The sequence below is a fragment of the Mesoplodon bidens genome, assembly GCF_964165515.1.
Source record: "Mesoplodon bidens genome assembly, chromosome: 10".
Taxonomy (NCBI): domain Eukaryota; kingdom Metazoa; phylum Chordata; class Mammalia; order Artiodactyla; family Ziphiidae; genus Mesoplodon; species Mesoplodon bidens.
The window spans coordinates 28657169-28662993 of NC_138172.1; positions in this window are offsets into that span (position 1 = coordinate 28657169).

Here is a 5825-nt window from a genome sequence, read left to right on the forward strand (position 1 = left end):
TCATGGGATATGGTAACAGGTGCTCCCCATACCCACCAATCCGGCCCTGCACCCCTTCCGGCCGGGAGACAGGGTGAACCTAAAAACCTGGCACACCAGCAGCCCGCAAGACCACCGCACTCCTGGATGGAATGGGCCCCACTTGGTGATCTCACTACCCATTCTGCCCTGAAGCCGCAGGGGATCACTCCATGGGACACTGAACTTGAGTGAAGAGGCCCCCGAGCTCCAAACTCCAGAGAGACAACCTGGGGCAATGGAACCCCTTGACTAACTGCTCCTGCGAACCTCTTTCTCATCTGAAGCTTCTCTTCCGTAAAGCAACCAAAATGTGACCAGGGAGACTGAGGCCGTGGCAGTGAGCATATCGTCAGGGCACTCTGCCTATAGGCTAAAAACCTAGATACCTGCATGTTTAGGAAAAATTTGACATGTGACCATTATTCTCTTGCTAATATCTGAGCCATGTATTTGAAATCGTGCTGGTGTCCTTATCTCCAAAATGGTACACAAATGGTGGTCACTCAGGGACACGAACAGTCAGGACCGAGACCTGGTGACCCTCAAACACATCTAAAGGCGGCTGGGAGAGGTTCCGCTCTTCTACCCAGGGTCAGGACGACGCCCCAGATCAGCACGAAACAGTTACAGAAGATGGACCATCGCCCCTCAGAGCCCTTCAAGAATGAGGAGCAGGACAAAAGACACAGGAGGGATTTGTCACAGGCAAAGCCCATTAACAATACCCGGAGAATAAAAATAGAATCTGGGTAATAAAATAAAATCTGACCTTTTCCGGCTTTTCCATTGTGCTTAGTCTAGTTTCACTTGCTCCTAGGGGGCCGCATGCAGAGGCCTCGCACCCAGCACTTCAGACCAGAGGTTCTGGTGCAAAGCGGCTGCGCTGTCACCTCAGGTGAGGGCCGTGCGCAGAAGCCGCGCGCCGCACTCAATTCAAGATGGCGGCAGCAGGTCGCGTGCAGAGTCGCTGCGCTCTGATCTGACGCCCCGAGCAGCACAGCTGCGCGTGCGTCTGTGCCCCGCCCCCGCGAGAAGTGCGCTCCCTCCCTGCGAACAAGAACCCTATAAAGCAGCCCTACCCAAGGCCTTTGCTCTGGAGCCCGAGCTCACACCTCTTCATTCTTTGATCAAAGAATAAAACTTCCGGGGCTTCCCTGGTGGCGCAGTGGTTGAGAGTCCGCCTGCCTATGCAGGGGACACGGGCTCGTGCCCCGCTCCGGGAAGATCCCACATGTCGCGGAGCGACTAGGGCCGTGAGCCATGGCCGCTGAGCCTGCGCGTCCGGAGGCTGTGCTCCGCAACGGGAGAGGCCACAACAGTGAGAGGCCCGCGTATCGCAAAAAAGAGTAAAACTTCCCTTTGCTTCTGAACTGGACCTGGGTCTCATTTTATCGGCTCAAGTGACACCCTCTAGGAGGACCCTTGTTGGGACTGGAACAAACTGGCATTTTCTCCCTATTGTAAATTTCTCTGTCGTATATCTGTCCTCCTTTTAAACTCTCATTTGAATTTTTTTTTCTTTTTTAGTTATCAAAAATAATGTATGTTTATTGTGGGAAATATAGATGATTAAAAACAAGTAAAAAGAAAGCAAACAACCACTCCTAATGATACCACTAGAAGGTAAACATTGTTAATATTTTGCTAAATTCTCATTTTAAGTTTTTTCTTTTGTTAGTTATCAAAAATATATGTTTATTGTGGAAAATATAGGTGATATTTTAAAAAGTAAAAAAAGTAAACATCCACTCCTAATGATACCACCAGAAGATAAACATTGTTAATATTTTGCTAAATACTTGTTTCTCCCTTGTACAAAGAAACCAATGTAAAAATATTTTTTCTTTTCTTTTTTCAAAAATGGAGTACAGTGTACATAGTATTTGGTTAGCTATTTTTTTTAAACTTAACAATATTTCATCAACAGTTTTCCAAGTCCTTAAATATTTTTTCCAGCATCGTTTTTAATGGTTGCAAACTATTCCATCATTATTACTAGGTACTTTTTAAAAAGTATCATTCTTAACTACTCCCTACTGAATACAGTTTTTCACTACAGTAATGCTTCCATGAAATCCTTGTAGGCCACTTTATTCACACATCTGTGATTATTTTCAGAATGTCTCCCTTGTTTAATCTTGTACACACACAAGTCATTTCTCCTATTAGCCAAGTCTTGAACTTCTTGAGATCAGCATTCAGGTCAATCCATCTCTGTTTTCCTCAGAGTGCTTTAAAATGAGGAGGCCTTCCAAAATGCTTATCAAATGAAATAATTTATTGGTATGCATTGTTCCTTTAATGGAATAAAAAGATAGCAAGGTAGGAAAAGAGGTCAAGTTAGCCAATTTATGGCTGACTTTAAAACTGCCTATGCCTCAGTCTTCTGCCATGTGGGCTATCTGTGGATTCTCCCCCGCCCCCCCCCATTCCATGTCCTTTCATTTTTGGAGTAAAAAACATCTGGCTGCATTTTAAATTGATTCACACAATTTATTTCACCAACCTCTAGGCCCCAAACTGTTTCTAGATATGCATCAGTGTCTCTGCTGATAGTCAATGGGGGCTGTGCCTGTGCATGGGAGAATGTAATCCACCCTTGAGTCACTGTGTTAAAATGATTCCCCAGTTGAATTGTTTAGTGTGAAATAGGATTGTTTGCATTCCATTTACTCTTTACTTTCTTAATTAGAGTGACCTCCAGCTTGAATCTACCAACTGTTGGATTTTATTATATCTTTCTAGGAATTCCTCCTGTAATAAGGTTAACTTTAAATACTGCATTTCCTCGAGGTTGACATAAAATTCATTCACCTTTAGAAAAAATAAGCCCCAGTCTTATTTTGAATGACTACAAACAGAATTCTAGGAACAGCGGAGTTGTGTTATTTTGGACGCTATTTTCTCCGATGCTGCATATAAATGACATAAAGCACCCCTGCTTACCTTCTAGGATCTGTCTCCAGGGGAAATAAGAACATCATTTACTTGATGAAACTTTACTTACTAAAAAGACTCTTTAAATGTTGTTTCTCTTGAGTCCAGAAATTAATGTGTGAATCTGCCTTTGTATATTCTTCCTATAAAAGAAAAGCAAAATACAATAGTGGGTGAGATGTTTGTGAACCATATTACATGGCTTGAGAAATGCACTCAATCTTTGTATTCCTGCCTCTGGATTCAACTTTACCTGACCCTTCCTCAGGATTCAAGCCCACTATAGGATGAAATTGTAAGGCCCTGGGATGAAGTGGCCAAAAAATTATTAGGACTCTTTTCTACCCTCCAAGCCCCCAACCCTCCCAGCCCCCAACCCTCCCTAGTTTCTGTAGGGTCAGATTGCTTATACTTTCTAATTGCTGTCTGTAGCTACCATCAGGTCTTTGCTCTTGAATTGACTGTTTAATGCTTAATTTGATCTCCTGATTTTGGATGTCCCCTGTCAATTTTACTCTCAGTTTAACTTGAAATCTCTTTTTACTTGTCTGTAAGCACTAGTTTTTCCTCCCAATCCCCATCGTGGAGAATGATGATTCCAGTGGTAACCCTCACAAATTCTGAATTCCTGTACAAACAGAAGCACTGCCATGTCTTGTGTGATGTGGCCCTTCCACCCTTCCTCCATCTGCTATGCTCACACTGGAGTATTTTAAGCTCTTAGGAGCTGTTTGTGTGTGCTCCTCCCTCTGCCCAGAATGTTCCTACCCTCTTATCTAGACAACCAAGTGTGATGTTCTACATATTTTACCCATCCTTAGGTACAGGTACCAACTAATCAGAACAGACTCCCATATTAACAAATCATATCCTCATACTGAGGCTATCCAGGTGAATACCAACTCTCGCTGACCCATTATTTGATTAAGCAGTAATGACAAGGTGTAAATAATTATTTGTGCATTTGCTCCTTCTGTGTATATTACCTGGTAGAATGCAGTTTCCATGAGAGCAAGAATTTTTCTGTCTTAGTCACTGTCATGGAGGAAAAACTTTCTCTCTACCCTCTTAAATTCAGTGGTTGAGGGCCTGTGAATTAAATTGACAAAGATTAGTATTAGAAAAGACAGATTTTTATTCACTTATAGATAGGGAAATAACAAAAAATGTGACTCAACAAAGAGCCAAAAATAGGGGCTTATATATCCACTTAACAATGGGAAAGGGAGGGGAGACAAAAGGCTTTTATGGGAAGAACAAATGAGTTTCTTTAGGAAAGACAAATGGGCTTTTAGGAAAACAAAATGGGAGACAGAAAATTTGTGATAATATTTGTTTCTGCAGGTGCAAGTACTCACCACCCACTTCTTTCTAGTTAGTAAAAACTGCCCCAAGAAAAGATTTGTGGCAATTTTACTCTCAGTTTCCTTCCTCAGAGTGAAGCTGCCTCAAAGAGGGGCATTTCCAGGAGTTTCTGCCTTTAATCAGATAAGGGAAGCTCCAAAAAGTCTTCTTTCTGGAGCTGTTGAATTTCAAATGTTTTTAGTTCAAAATAATCTTCATATCAACTCTGAGGGTCTGAGTTGGTCTGCACATCACCTAGCACATCGTACTATGACTTAATTGCAGTAGGTACTCAGTAAATACTTGTTAAAACACGAATAAATGAAGCAGTGAGTAGAGTGCTCACTATTTGCTTATGGTGACCAGTTCCAACTCATGTGGTTGCTTGACCAAGGTAAGGGTGTTTGTGTGTGTGTGTGTGTGTGTGTGTGAAAGCTCAGAAAAAATATATTCACAATGACCTAGATTCCTTAATTTTATAATTTAAAATATGTTTCTTTTGTTGAGGAGTTGATAAGTCCCATGACATGAAGCAGACATACCTTATAGGTAAGATTCTTGATGTGGACCTTCTATGCCATTTTCTCTTTTTTTTGTATTACAAGATGAAGCACAGTTTTCTGTAGATGGTAATCCACCAGAAAGAGCTACTTTATATTTCTCCTCACCCTTGAGATCACCCAGGGTGGGCAGCTGCTGATCGTAAATGCCCTGAGAGTTCTCTACGGAACACTGAGGGTGAAATCCTTATCGGTGGGCAGTTGCGTATGTTCTCAGGAGCATAATGGAATGGGCTGAAAGGGGCTCCCTGGCCCTCTCTCTATTTGAAGGGTTAATAAATACAATGGCAGCTACTGTCCCATTATCTACTGGGATGAGATGTTTAAAACTTCTTTTTCAAGGGAATTCCCTGACGGTCTAGTGGTTAGGACTCCATGCTTTCACCGCCAAGGGCATGGGTTCAATCCCTGGTCGGGAAACTAAGATCCCACAAGCTGCAAGGCGGGGCAGAATAGAATAGAATAGAATAAACTTTTTTTCTTTCATGGGAAACTTGAAGCATACACAAAGTAGAATACACATATCCATGTATACCATCACCTAGCATTAACAGCGATCCGTATTTGGACAATCCTATTTCAGCTCCCCATCCCCCCCCCCCACATTTCCCTTGCATTTCTCAATCCCTCCCCTCACCACATTATCCTAAAGCAATATATATTATTTCATCTATTAATGCATCATCTTATTTTTAACAGATGAGCACACATTTCAAAATTATTATGTTTATTTATTTTTGGTGGGTTTGTTGGTTTGCTATTCATTAGGATTTTTATTGGTAAAATACATATAACATAAAATTTACAATTTTTACCATACTTAAGTATATGATTCAGTAGCATTAAGCACATTCACAGTGTTGTGCAACCATTACCACCATCCATCTTCAGAACTTCATCTTCCCAAAATCAAACTCTGTACCCGTTAGACAGTGACTCCCTACCCCTCCAATCCCTCAGCCC